The sequence below is a fragment of the Scyliorhinus canicula genome, chromosome 14 (genome assembly GCF_902713615.1).
Source record: "Scyliorhinus canicula chromosome 14, sScyCan1.1, whole genome shotgun sequence".
Lineage (NCBI taxonomy): Eukaryota > Metazoa > Chordata > Chondrichthyes > Carcharhiniformes > Scyliorhinidae > Scyliorhinus > Scyliorhinus canicula.
Genome location: NC_052159.1, coordinates 17,083,812 through 17,099,369, shown reverse-complemented (window position 1 = coordinate 17,099,369; position 15,558 = coordinate 17,083,812). Strand labels below are relative to the sequence as shown.

General features: G+C 46.8%; 1 non-coding gene across 1 annotated transcript; it reads right to left on the bottom strand.

Annotated features, from left to right (window-relative positions):
- Positions 1–8,585: 8,585 nt before the first annotated feature.
- On the bottom strand, positions 8,586–8,768 carry LOC119977912. The gene has a single exon (XR_005463319.1). It is a non-coding gene; the product is annotated as a U2 spliceosomal RNA (small nuclear RNA).
- Positions 8,769–15,558: the final 6,790 nt, after the last annotated feature.

Sequence of the window (15,558 nt, the reverse complement as noted above, 5' to 3'; positions counted from 1 at the left end):
GTGAAAATAGTAGGAGAATGGCTGGGTCCCTGACCACGAATGCTTATGGCGATGACCTGCAGCAGTCGCGCCGTACAACATGGCGGCGGCTGTGTGCGGACCTGATCCACGCCATCTGCGACCCCACAGGCCATCCCCTGGAAACCTCCTGGCCACCCCCCCAACAGTTCCCTCAGCCATCTCAGAAGCCCCCCCACCCCGGCCAGCGGCATCGATCCCGGCCGAGTGTGGCATCGCTGGATGCAGTCCGCAGCCGCCAAGCCGGGCTTCTGACCTCTGAGACCACATGTCAACCGCACGGTAGGGAACTCAGCCCATTGGGGGTGGAGCATCATGGGAAGGATGCACGCAGACGCGCCAATGCCATTGCAACGGCGTGCAATGCAATTATGCCACTTCTGTGGGGGCGGAGCATGACTGACCAGCATCAAAACGGCGCCAGCCCCAATTTGGGCATCAATGCCCATTTGCCGCCCGATCGCCAATTACGATATCGCTGTCGGACAACGGAGCATCCCGCCCCATAACGTTTGAAAAATAAAATGCAGAGGAACAGAGTCACAGGACCGCTAATTAGTTTTAACAACAATAAAAAATATTTATTAAACGTGGAAAAATTTGAATATAATACTCCTTTACGCCACCCCCACCTAGAAAGGAGAACATTTTCCCTCAGAGCAGCAGGGCATCGTGTGGTAATATTGCTGGAATATTTTTTATAGATTTAAAGTCTTTGAGGGCTGTTACCGTCAAAGCGAGGGGAGGGGTTTAGGTCTAAGTTTCTTAAAGCTGAAATATTTTAGAAAATGGTTGTAGTACTGTTAAGTGCGCAACGGTCTACTTGTGTCTTTGACTGTTATATTTCATTTTTATTTTAATAAATGTTTTAAATTAATATTTAAAATCATTACAAATAGTATATAATATATTTATCTGGACATCACATACCTCCTCATAATATACAAACTGCAAACCATTTTGGCAGCTTCTTCCAAGTGCCCCTTTGGGATTTGGGCAACCATGCCATAACAGGTGACATTCCGTCAGGGCAACAAGGATTGGTTACTAAACCAGGCATTACTCTGTGAAAAAAGTAAGAAGAAAGTTGAACTTAATTTGATCTTGTTTTTTTCCAGAGTACCCAATTCATTTTTTCCAATTAAGGAGCAATTTAGCATGGCCAATCCACCTAGCCTGCACATCTTTGAGTTGTGGGGCGAAACCCACGCAAACACGGGGAGAATGTGCAAATTCCACACGGACAGTGACCCAGAGCCGGGATCGAACCTGGGACCTTGGCGCCATGAGGCAGCAGTGCTAACCACTACGCCACCGTGCTACCCATTAGTTTGATCAATTTAATGAGCGTCTCAGTCCTCGGGTTGTATTTCCATCCGGAGTCAGAAAGCCAACATCAGGAAAACCTCTGGGTCATGACCTCCACCCCCTGACAGAATCTTTCAATGCCAGGTCACGTTTTGGCCAGAGAGCACGCTCCCGCCCAATTAAAGTGGTGGGTGGACTCCTGAGGCCGGAGGGCCAATAAAAGGCCCTGCAAGAATGATGCATCAATAACCCCACCATCCAAATGGGAGGTGTTTAGAGGTGAGAGAGTGGTTGGGTTTTGAGTGAGTTGAAGCCTAAGTGAAGAGTTAATGGCGGAACCTTACCAGAATTTGTCAGCGTCGGGCTCAGAAGCGGAAACTGGCGTGCCAATCTCCAGTTTTCTCACAAAATCTTGAGTGGGCATGGTTGACACCATCAGTCCAGTGGGGTGGGCCCTCATAGAGCTGGCATAGAGATTGGGGCGCCATCTTTGAAGGGCGGCTTAATCAATGTGCTGCCTAATGATCCGCAGTCCCAATTACATAGGTATCAGGGACTCCCCCACCCCTGATAATTCTCTCCTGCATTCCGCGCCCTCACCTCCACCCCCCTCCCCCACCACGTCCACCGCTGGCATCAACACTGCAGAGGTATAGCTGGCACTCCCCCACACTACACATCAATGCCCCCCTCACCCACCCTCCCAACAGGACTCCCACTAGGGCTCATCGCTGGAACTGCCCCCTGGTACAGGTTGACACTGCCAGGTTGTCATAGTGCCAACCAGGTAGCACCAGTCTTGAGGTGGTGGCGTAGTGGCATTGTCACTGGATGAGTAATCCAGAGATCCAGAGTACTGCTTCAGGATCCCAGGTTCAAATCCCGCCACTGCAGATGGTAAAATTTGAATTCAATAAAAATTCAACAATTATCAATTGTTGTAAAAACCCATCTGGTTCACGATTGTCCTTTAGGGAAGGAAATCTGCAGCCCTTACCCAGTCTGGCCTACATGTGACTCCAGACCCACATGGCTCTTAACAGTCCCTCAAGGGCAATTAGGGATGGGTAATAAATACTGGCCCAAACTGAAACACCCACATCCCGTGAAAAAAACACATGTGTCGGGGTTAGTGCCAAGGCACTTCCTAAGCATGTCGTTCCCCCCCCCCACCCCAAACCCCCCAGGGCTATACCTGCCTCTGTGCCCCTCCCCACCATGAAGGGATCCCCTTGACTGTAAATTTACTGAAATGTATTAATATGCCCCCTGTAGGTGTACATCCCGTGACATGAAAATGAAATGAAAATGACATCACCAGCTATCTAAATATATACAGAGAGATTAAATACTTGGCAAATGGAGTTTAATGTGGGAAAGTGTGAGGTCATACACTTCAATAGGAGGAATCAAAAGGCAGATTATTATCTAATTGGACAGAGACTGCAGGTTGGTGAAGTACAGAGGGATCTAGGTGTTTAAGTATATGAATCTCAAAAAGCTAGCAGGCAGGTCCAACAAGTTGTTAAGAAGGCAAACAGCATTTTGTTGTTTATTGCAAAGGGGTTGAAGTTTAAAAATATGGAGATTTTTGCAATTGCACAGGGTGTTGGTGAGACCTCACCTGGAATACGGTGTCCAGTTTTGGTTCCCTTACCTAAAAAAGATATAGTAACATTGGAGGCAATCCTAATTCCTGGCATGAGAGGGTTGTCCTATCAGGAGAGGCCAAATAATCTGGGTCTGTATTCCTTGGAGCTCAGAAGAGTGAGGGGTGACCTTATTCATACATATAAGATTCTGAGGGGGTTTGACAGGGTAGAAGCTGTGATGTTATCTCTATTGGGAGAGCATCAAACAAGGGACATAGCTACAAGTTAAAGGGCCGGTCATTTAAAACTGAGACATGCAGAAATTTCTTCTGGCAGAGAGTGGTGAATCTCTGGAACTCTCTGCCCCTGGATCGTTAGATATATTTAAAGTTGCGGTGGATAAATATTTGATAGATCGAGGAACAGAGAGGCTACGTGGAAGTGGCACAGGAAAGGAGTTGAGGCCGGCATAAATAAGCCATGACCATATTGAATTTCGGGGCAGGTTTGAAGGACCTGGTGGCCAACTCCTGCTTCTAATTATTGTGTGTTCTTGTGAAGGGCGGGAAAATCGGGAAACACAGGCCGGTGTTCTCCCACCGGCAGCATCCCTCCGCCCGCGGGCTTCCTGGCGGTGTGGGGTGGTTTCAATGAGAAATCCCATTGACAAATGGTGAGAGTAGAGAATCCCGCCGCCAGTGAATGGCACGCCGGCGAGAAACACACGGCTGGGGCACCGGAGAATCCAGTCCACGATCATCCAGCGAGAATCATGGGCGGGATTCTCTGACCCTGAAGCTAAGTGTTGACGCAGTCGAGAAACGCGACGGCATTTCCAACGGCATCAACACGGCCCCAGGATCAGCAATTCTGGCCCCGACAGGGGGCCAGCACGGCACTGGAGCGGCTCACACCGTTCCAGCTGCTGATCCTGGCATCAACTGGGCGCTGGGGCATGCGCGCATGCGCACCAAGTCCGCACGAACCCGCGCTTGCGCATTCCCACCGGCGCGATTTCCACGCATTCGGGGTGTCGCCCTGGTCCGTGCCGGCCCCGACTCAACATGGCGCAGGAGTACAGGCGCCGGTGAGTAAGAAAGGAGGCCGGGAGACAGAGAGGCCGGCCCCCGTCCTGTTCCCACATCGGAAGCACCCTCTGAGGTCGGACGCCCCCCCCCCCCCCCCCTCCACAGGCTGACCCCGGACCTTTCAACGCTGAGTTCCCGCCGGCTCAGAGCATGTTAGAACGGCGTTGGCGGGACTCGGGTTTTTATTTACGGCCGCTCGGCCCATCCAGCCCGGAGAATCACTGGGGGGGGCGCACAGAGCAGCCCCCGACCGGCGCCACGCTGGCCCCAATGGTGCCGATTCTCCGCTCTTCAGAGAATCGCGTCGGGGCAGCGTGGCGCGATTCACGCGGCCCGCCGCCGATTCTCCGACCGGGCGCGGGGTCGGAGAATCCCGCCTGATGTTTCCGCATTCTCACCAGATTTTTCTCCAGCTTCGCCGATCCCGCGGGCAGCGAGTATGGGCTTAACATCGCCCCGATGTTACTATCCAGGGAGTCAAGACTGATACAAGCCCATGTTTTAAAGTCAGTAATACCTGTCCTGGTGAGTCACTTGCCACTGATTGCTGAGGTATACGCCTGGCGGGACAGTTAAGAAGTCGAATAGCTGCCACAATGCTGCTTCCAACACACACGGACTCACCCTAACCCATTAAAAACCTCTCAGAGGGCAAACATTCAACCATCCATTTCATTGGCGTTTGAACTGCAGACAAACACACTCACCACTAGAGGGCAAACACAGCGAGCAAATCACATCTGTTTGTTTCTCATGTAAATTCTCAGAGGATGCGAGAGAATTACCTGTCCTCTGGGATTGTCTGAGCATCTCGACCAACAACAACCTACATTTGCATTGCACCTTTAATGTTGCAAAATATCCCAAGGCATTTTCAACAATAAATTTTGACCCTGAGCCAGCTAAGGCAATATTAGGACAGATGACAAAGAGGTCAGCTTTTAAACGTTACATGAGGCACGGTAAGGAGGCAGGGAGATTTAGGGAGGGAGTTCAAGAACTTTAAGGCTTGGCAGCTGAAAGCATGGCCGCCAAAGCTGGAGATGGGCAGTAGTCGAGGATTGGGGCCTGCGGATATCCTGGAAGATTGTGGTGCAGGAAGAGGTTACAGGGATAGGGAGTGGCGAGGCCATGGAGGGATTTGAAAGAACAAGGAGGGATTGCTGAACTGGGAGCCAATGTAGGTCGACTGAAAGATGAGTGAAGGGTGAACGGGATTTGGTGCGAGGTTGGATATGTGCGGCAGAGCTTTGAATGAGTTAAAGTTTAAGGAACACGGGAGATGGTCAGCAGCCAGGAGAGCATTGGGAATAGTCAGGTCTAGAGATAACAAAGACATGGATGAAGGATTCCGGAGCAGATGGGCTGAGGCAGGAATTAAAGATTAAAGAACGGTGCCACGACCAAGGAGGGAGAACATTTATGGGAGCATTAAAAAACCCTTCTGTTTATTTTTTTACAAAATATTAATGAGAAGAATTTATTGTCACAAGCATGAAGTTGCTGTGAAAAGCCCCTAGTCGCCACATTCCGGCGCCTGTTCAGGCAAGCTGGTACGGGAATTGAACTCACGCTGCTGGCCTCGTTCTGCATCACAAACCTGCATTGCTAGCCCACTGAGCTAAACCACCCCTTCCCCAGAGATGGGGAATAAAGACTGCTTGACAGAATTAGATAGTGAAGAGTCCATTCACTTTCCAATTGGCTTGGGCCTGTCGGATCAGCACCTACAACGCATGAAGGTGCAGTTTTAAAACAAATCAGAAATTTGACAATGATTGATCAGTATCCTCTTTAAAATTAGTTTTAAATTGTGGGAAGAAATTACACATTAATCACCAATTTAAAGTAATCAGTTGAGCTCTTAACGTGGCCTATTTACACTCCGTGGTAACACCTCAGCCAATTACAAATAATCAGCGCCCTTTTCTCCTGCAGTATAAATTGTGATTGGGGCTGTAGGGGTTGGGCGGTCAGAGATGGGAGGTCCTGTGATGAGGCCTCCAGGAATACAGTCCATTAGAGTTAGCATACTTAGGATGGTACCTTTTTGATTTCACCATCAATAATAGCAGCACTCGCTCCTCAATCAACTACCTGTGAGTTTAATTCCCTCTCGGTTGACGTAATAACCCATGTCTGGCATTTTAACCCTTCAAAGTAAAATGACTGAGTTAAGCTGCCATAAATGTTTAAGAATGCTCAGCAACATGTTAGAAGTCCAACTAAAGGGGGCTAAAGCCAAATATGGGTTATTTAGAATTCGCACAATCCTTTAAACTGCTCCCTGAACCAAACCATCTGTGGAAAAGAAACTTCAATTGCAACAATGTGCGTTTAGCTGAAAAGAGAGACAGGTTGATGAAGCTTTACATCTGCACTCATCATGACAAAAGCAAGAATGCCAAATTTCAAACGATCACAACAATTTATACTGCCGGAGAAAAGGGTGCTGATTATTTGTAAGTCTACCCTGATTAGCTGAGGTGTTACCACGGAGAAAGCAATCGGCAACTATAGGCTCCCAAGATCCTAAGTAATCAAAATAGGTACAAGATTTGATCATATTCCCTTTGTTTGCAGAGAAAGGGTCCCATTGTATGAATCTATGTCACTTCTAGCAAGTATAAATGAGCCACGATAAGAGCTCAACTGAATACTTCAAATTGGTGATTAATGTGTCATTTCTTCCCACAATTTAAAACTGATTTTAAAGAGGATACTGATCAATCATTGTCAAATTCCTGATTTTTAAAAAAACTGTACCTTCATGCGTTGTAGGTGCTTTCCACCCTTAAGCACCACAGGATGGGACATCCCATGTATCCCAAATGGACCTATGGTGGATTAAAATTAGGGATGTTCAAGAAGCTGGAATTAGAGGAAAGCAGACATTTTGGAGGATCAAGGAGCTGACGGAGATCACAGAGATAGGGTAGGCCACGATGATTTTGCAAACAAGGATGTTCTCCTGATCGCCTGTTGGAACTTTGGCAGAAACGCTGCTTACTGTCATTTTCAATCACTTACAGACGCTCCAATGTCATATTTAACAAGAGCTACAGTCTCAGCCGCTTTTATTTCATTTTGTCTGTTCTTTGCCTGTCTCTGATAATTTCTCGCTTCTCTCCAGTTTGAACATGGTTCACAAGCGGGGTCGCGCGGATAGGGACGGCGAGTGGGTCTAGGTGGGGTGCCCTTTCAGAGGGCTGATGCACACTCGATGGGCCGAATGGCCTCCTTCTGCGCTGTAGGGATTCTATGGAAACAAGCTGTTAAATCTGTGATTGGTATCTTTGTGTTGTTGGTTAGCATAGAGCAAATAAAGAATAAATTTGGATTTGTACAACATCTTTCATAACCCAATTATGTCCCAAAGCGTATCACAAGAAGTGGAGTACTCTTTGAAGTGGAATCACAGTTGTGAATTGAAACACAGCAGTCAATTTGCACACTGCAATCTTGCCAAAAGAGCAATGGGATAGACAACCAATTAAATTCTTGCAAGGGCGTTGGCTAAAGGGGAACTTCATTCAGAGCACACGTTATTCTTCAGAGAGCAGGTGAGGTTTCCAGAGGGTCCTGGCCCATAAGTATTCCTCAATAAACTCCACAAAAAACAAATCATTTGGTTATGGCTCTCGTTGCTGTTGTGGGCCCAAGCTGTGCTGAAACCTAAGGCCTACACCGTTGGAGGAGCCGTCTTTCAGCTGAAACCTTACAGAGTCACAGAATGTTTACAGTGCAAGAGGAGGCCATTCGGCCCATCGAGTCTGCATTGGCTCTATGATAGAGCATTGTGCCGAGTCCCACTCCTCTGCCTTATCCACATAACCTTGCACACTGTTTCTCTTTTAAAACAACGACCCAATTCCCTTTGAGACTCCTCGATCAAACCTGCCTCCACCACCCACTCAGGAAGATTATTCCAGATTCCAACCAGCCCTGGGTGAAAAGCATTTTCCTCACATCACATTTACTCCTTTTGCTCATCATTTTGAATCTGCCCTCCAGTTCTTGAGGTTCCCGAGAAGGAACAGTTTCTCACTGTTTATCCTGCTCACACCCTCAGGATCTTGAATACCTCCATCAAGCTTCCTCTCAGCCTTCTTTTCTCCAAGGTAAACAGACCCAACCTCTTCAATCTATTCTCATAGCTACGGTTCTTCACATCTGGAAAAATTCTTGTGAATCTCCTCTGTAATGTCATCACATCATTCCTCAAGTATGGCACCCATAGAATCCATGGAATGCCTACCCTCCGGAAGAGGCCATTCAGCCTATCACGTTTACATCGACCCTTCAAAAGAGCACCCAACCAAGGCCCACTCCCCCACCCAATCCCAATAACCCCACCTAACCTTTGGGCACTAAGGGGCAATTTAGCATGGCCAATCCACCTAACCTGCACATCTTTGGACTGTGGGAGGAAACCAGAGGACCCGGAGGAAACCCATGCAAACATAGATAGAATGGGCAAACTCCACACAGACAGTGGCCCAAGGTCAGAATTGAACCCGAGTCCCTGGCGCTGTGAGGCAGCAGTGCTAACCACAGTGCCACTGCGCTGCCCTTGAAGGGAGGGTGCACCATTTTTGGGGCACTGCATGACCAGGTTGATCCTTGGAGTGGAAGAGGCAATGCTCTGTCCCAGCTCCCTGTCCCAAAACTCAACTTAATACTTGGATAGCAGACATATCAGATATTAAACTGCTAAGAACATATATGACACTGGATCTTAGCTAAAAGGCTGAGATGCAGTACTCCAGGTGAGGCCAACTAGCGAATTATACAAGTTCAACAAGACCTCCTTACTCTTGTACTCAATGCTCCTATTAATAAAACCTAGGATACCATATGCTTTATTAACTGCTTTCTCAACAAGCTCTGACACCTTTAATGACTAATGTTCTTGCACTTTCTTCAGAGTATTGACCTTTATTCTTCCTGACAAAATGAATCACTTCACACTTCTCAGTATTGAACTGCACCTCCCACTTGTCTGTCCAATCCACCAGTATGCCTATGTCCCTTTGAAGTTCAAGACTATCCTCATCAAGTTGACAACACTTTCAACCCTCATATCATCCGCAAATGTTGAAATCTTGCCTTGCACAGTAATGTGCAGATAATTAATATATATCAGGAAGAGCCAGGGCCCCAACACTGACCCTTGGGGAAGAAACCTTCCTCCAATCTGAAAAATCACTAATCTCTGTTTCCTGTCACTCAGCCAATTTATTTTCCAAGTGCCTACTTTCCCTTTTATTCCGTGCGCTAGAATTTTTTTTTTTAGAACATACAGTGCAGAAGGAGGCCATTCGGCCCATTGAGTCTACACTGACCCACTTAAGACCTCACTTCCACCCTATCCTCGTAACCCAATAATCCCTCCTAACCTTTTTGGACACTAAGGGCAACTTTTCATGGCCAATCCACCTAACCGGCATGTCTTTGGACTGTGGGAGGAAACCGGAGCACCCGGAGGAAACACACGCAGACACGGGGAGAACGCACAGGCTCCACACAGACAGTGACCCAGCCGGGGAATCGAACCTGGGACCCTGGCGCTGTGAAGCCACAGTGCAATCCACTTGTGCTACCGTGCTGCTCGTAAATTTTGTTCAAAAGTCTGTTGTGTGGAACTCTATCAAATGCCTTTTGGAAATCCATATATACCACATCAACCACATTGCCCTTATCGACCTTCTCTGTTACCACCTCAAAGAACTCCAGCAAATTAGTTAAACATGATTTTCCCCTCAATTAATCCATCCTTAAATTATCCTGCAATTGTCTAAGTGACTTTTTATTTTGTCCCGAACTATAGTTTCCTGGAATGTCCTTCCACTGAAGTCAAACTGACTGGTCTGCAGTTGCTAACATTATACTTGCACTCGATTTTTAACAAAGGGTGTGATATTCACAATTCTCCGATCCTCCAGCACCACCCTGTGTGTAAGGAAGAATGAAAGTTTATCATCAAGTGGCAAGTCTCACCCCCTCAGTATCGTTCGATGCATCTCATCCATACTGGTGCTTTATCAATGTTTAGTAAAGATAGCCAGTGGCTTTTCTCCATCAGCGGGATCCTCCGCTCCTTCAGCAGTGCATCCATGCCCGCCAGTTTCCCGACGGCATGGGGTGGCTGCAATGGGAAATCCGATTGGCCGGCTGCCGGAACGGAAGATCCCGCTTCTGGCGAGGGCGCGCTGTGCAGCAAAAGGCAGCTGGCGGATCGGAGAATCCTACCCACCCTTTCTAACATCTCCTTCTCAATTGGAAATTCCTCAAGTGTACCGGTTACCTCCTCTCTCACCTTGGCCTGGGTAACATCCTCTTCCTTTGTAAAGACATATGCAAAGTACTCATTGGTACCCCTACTACTCCTCCTGCCTTCAATATGTCTCCTTTTTACCCCTAATTGGTCCTACTGTTTCTTTTACCACCCTTTTATTATTTCCATGCTGAGAGAAGACCTTGGGATTCCCTTTCATGTTAGCTCTAGGCTCTGTTCATGCTCACTCCTTGATTAGTCTTTTTGCTTCCCCTCTGGTCCTTCCCATTCTGATTTTCTATTGTATTTTCTACCTGACATCAGTAATATGCGTATGTGCGTGGGTTTCCTCCGGGTGCTCCGGTTTCCTCCCACAGTCCAAAGATGTGCGGGTTAGGTGGATTGGCCATACTAAATTGCCCGTAGTGTCCTAAAAAGTAAGGTTGGGGGGGGGGGGGGGGGGGTTGTTGGGTTACGGGTATAGGGTGGATACGTGGGTTTGAGTTGGGTGATCATTGCTCGGCACAACATTGAGGGCCGAAGGGCCTGTTCTGTGCTGTACTGTTCTATGTTCTATCTCTCCTCATCCAGGGTGTTCTGGATTTATTTGCCCTACCTTTGCACTTCAAGGACATATGCCTTGAAAAGTGGAGATGCCCCACCTTCTCTCTCAGTTGGATGTAAAATATCCCATGGCACTATTCAAAGAAGAACAGCTATTCCAGTGGGCAAGTAAACATTTATCCCTCAACAAGCACCAGTAAACAAAGATGGTTTTGGGGAGCTGGCTTTGTGCAAATTGGTTGCTGTGTTTCCGATGTTAAATCAGTGATTATTTTCAAAATCATTTTGGTGGCTCTGAAAAGCTTTGGGGGTCCTGGATTCCTGAAAGAGGCTATGAAAATGTAACTTGGGCGGGTTTCTCCGGCCTCCCAGTTGTCTGTATGTGTCGGCAGCGGGGCAGAACGGTGGCATAGTGGTTAGCACTGCTGCCTTGCCGCTCCTGGGTCCCGGCTTCAATTCCGGCCTCCACATTGCCTGTGTGGAGTTTTCACTTTCTCCCCAAGTCTGCGTGGGTTTCTTCCGGGTGTTCCTGGTTCCTCCCACAGTCCAAAGAGGTGCAAATTAGGTGGATTGGCCATGCTGAATTGCCCCTTAGTGTCCAAAAAAGGTCAGGTAGGGTTACGGGGATAGGGGGGACTTGTGGGCTTGGGTGGGGGGCTCTTTCCAAGGGCCGGTGCAGACTCGGTGGGCCCAATGGCCTCTTCTGCACTGCAAATTCTATGATTCTACATTATTTGCCTTGTGATTCTCATGATTCCAGGTCCGTTGATCAACTGTTTTTAAGTTCTCAACTATTAAAGTTGCACTTAATTTACATATTGAGGTAACATGCATCATCACAGAGTCCACTTTGTTCATCCTTAAGGTTATTTTTTTGAAAGCTCTTTATTAATGACTAATCTTCTTCATATCCGTGTCCCTGCTTCACCTTCTCAACTGTCCCTTTAATTGATGTGTTGTGTTTGCAACCAGTATTATGTAATTTGTGTCCTGTGGGTTGTTGTTGACGATGAGAGCAGGGGGTTTAGACGCAATGGAGCTTGGATGACCTGAAGGAATGGGTTTTGGACAATAGACACAGGAGGACATTATGAAGAATGTTTTTGCACAGAAAATGGCAACGACATGGAACGTGCTGCCCACCGAGGTTGGTGGAAGCAGAAGTGATCAATTCTTTCAAATGGGGATTGGATGGGCACTTGAAGGAATTAAACGTACAGGGCGATGGGGAAGTACTGCGGTTGGGACTGGCTGGATGGCTGCATTGAGAGCTGGCATCGACTCGCAAGGCCGACTGGTCTGTCACAAGAGACTCTGAAGAGCCAGACTTTCATCTCCCAGTGAAGGCAGGAAGTGGGTCATGAAACAGTGAAGTTGGCATTTTTACCCTGCTCGATAAACAACTTTCCTCTGCCTCCCCATCCCAAACAAATATCATTTTGCCTTTCCATGGGTTTGAAAGGCTTTAGTGGTTAGCATTGCTGCCTCACAGCTCGAACGACCCAGGTTCAATTCTGACCTTGGGTGACTGTGTGGAGTCTGCCCGTTCTTCCCATATCTGCGTGGGTTTCCTCCAGGTGCTCCCACAGTTCAAAGATGTGTAGGATAGATGGATTGGCCATGCTAAATTGCTCCTTCATGCCCATAGGTTAGAGGGGAGGGCTTATGGGGAGAGGGCCGGAGAGTAGGGCCTGGGTAGGGTACTCTTTCAGAGGGTCGGTACAGGCTCGATGGGCTGAAAGGCCTCCTTCTGCACTGTAGGGATTCTATAATTCCATGAGAAGACATGGACTGGGACACAGGGAGGGAAAGGACAAGGGGTGAGATTTAGGGAGCATCTTCTAAGTGGCCTGTCTCTGCGTCCACACTCCTCCTGCACTATTTTGTGGCTCAAAAACTGAACATTGAATCCGAATCTTGCTTAAAAACATGAAAATCAAGGGAAAAGTCAGGTAGGAGTCAGGTGTGCATTTCAGAGACCACAAAGTGCCATCATTGGATTTCACAGCCCGAGGGGAAAATCTGGGCCTCTGACTTCCTAAACCTCAAAATCCATTTGATGCATCAATTAATAACATCGCCACACATCCCTGCTCTTGTGACAGGGGTTATTACATCTATGACAATTGAAGAAGCATTCAACTCCAGCATGCTGTTTAACTCAACGTTATTACGATTGCACAGCTCCCCCTCGAGCCATTCCCTGCCTGGGGTGGTTGCTCCGTAACGGCAAATCTGTAAACAAAATTGAAAACTTTAAAGGTTTTCACAGCATCTTGAGGCACAGGAGGCGCAATTCAGCTCATCGTATCTGCACCGATCGAAGACCTTGGCCTCACCGTGGAGACGTGTTCTGACATCAACCTGTTCTGACATCTCTACTCACATTTTGACAACTGTGACCAATCCCACCACAGCAGCCGAGCCAACCCATAATATTCGAAAATAGTCAACGACGTTCCGAATCAAACCACATTCGGGAAAAGATCCAATTTGCCCCCTTTTCCCAATGTTAACGAATCATTAAAGAAATCTGAAGATCCACATTTGGATCCTCATCTTCGCCAAAAAAATTAATTCAGTCTTCCTTCCCTACTCCTAATCTGTGTTTTGTTTAAATGCATCCATTAGTTTTTGAAATATAGGGCGGGATTTTCCTCCCCCCAGCCCCGTCTCCATGGCAACTTGCCAATGGCTGGATCTTCCGGTCGCGCCGCTGTCAATAGGGTTTCCCATCGAACGCACCCCTCTCACTGCAAGACCTCGCCAACTTGAAAAGCCGGAAAATCCCACCCATATTATTTACAAATGGACTAAAAAAAGGGGGGGGGGGAACATTATAACCACTCACCTTCAGTGCGGAAAGTAATAATTACCCAATCAGCTTTGTCCTCATCAAATCCCCATCCTTAGCCCATTCATCATAATTAATTCCCTACACGGAATGAGGGTGTGCATTTTATTGTTTGTTAAGTCTCACACAGCAAGTGGACAGGAAATATGCTCTGATCTCAGAGAACATCTGCACGGCCCTGAAATATAGGAGAGCTATTTGAAATATCAAAAGAAAATGATGAGTACCTGCTTCGAAAGCAAAATTTGATTTCTATCATTTTCTCAGCCCCATCTATTCATGTATATTTATTTTTCACCGTGAATTACTCGGAACTGACAAAAAGGAAGCAACACTTTGATGAATAGCACTAATAACGGATTGGGCATGGCCTTGTAAATGAAGTGAAGTCATTTGTAAAATACGTCTGCGTGTCAACCTCATCTCGAAGTACTTGTACAACTTGAGAAATGCAGATATGGGCCAATTGACAAGATAAAGCATAAGAATTATTTAATTTGGAATATATCATTTTACTATGCTGGATCCTAGTCTTTATTGTCTGCAGATGTAGTCCACAGACAACATTGCTGCCAGTCCAACGTGACTGGAATCGCAAATTGCACACAGTACTTGATCCACCTTGCCTACACTTCTCCTTCTATCCTTCAATGTTGCCTTTAATCTCCACTTCATTAGCTCATTAGGGAGCTAATCAGCGCAGAATTTGAAATGCAGCAATTAGGACCTGGCCATTTAGGCTTGCTCGTCTGTTTTCCCAATCAATTAGATAGGGTTACTTATACCTCAACTCTATTCACCCAAGTTCAATCTATTTACCTTGGTACCCTTACCACAAAGGACAGACTCAAAAATCTCAATTGAATCAGCCTTTTGGGACAAGAGCTGTTCTAAATCACTACCGGTTGTGAAGAAAGCATCCTCTGGTTTTGCTCCTTACTGGTCTAATTTGGAATTTAAGATTATGCCACTTTGCCCTGCAAAAGAATATCGTTTCTATGTACTTACACTTTTGAATGCCTTTGATGAGTTGAAGAAGTTCAATGTAACCTTCTAACTCCTCAACGGAGTGCAACACAAGTCTATGCCCTCATAACTCAACCTCATAAGCCATAGAATCATTCTTCAGGATCCACGCTGTACTCCTTCCAATATCAATATATTTTTCCTAATGTCGGTGTCCGAAACTAAAGGCAGAAGTCACTGAATGGTAATCATAAGGAGTGAACTCAACTGATATTTCCCTTACCCCTTTAAGTGATGCTGAATCCATCAATCAACTCAGCACGGATTGAGAATTGGATTTCTGTATCATTTGCACACTGGCAATGCGTTTAACAATAGAGCTATCAAGGAATTGGGTACTGTATAGTTTAATTGACGGCATGGTAGAAGTGGTTAGCACTGTTGCTTCACAGCACCAGGGTCCCAGGTTCAACTCCTGGCTTGCGTCACTGTCTGAGCGGAGTCTGCACGTTCTCCTCGTGTCTGCGTGGGTTTCCTCCGGGTGCTCCAGTTTCCTTCCACAAGTCCCAAAAGACGTGCTGCTAGGTAATTCGGACATTTTGAATTCTCCCTTTGTACCCGAACAGGTGCCGGGCTGTGGTGACTAGGGGCTTTTCACAGTAACTGTATTGCAGTGTTAATGTAAGCCTACTTGTGACAATAAAGATTATTATTAATTAATGGCCTTTCAGAGTATTTGTGCAGATCTTTACACTGTTAACATTTGCAATCAATCCAATTAATGTAAAGATTACAAAAGAAGACAACATTTGGAGCTACAATCAGAATATTTCAATGAATGACTTTTTCAATGCCTTGGGTCACCAGTCCTAAAGGTGTAGCTTTCCTTTT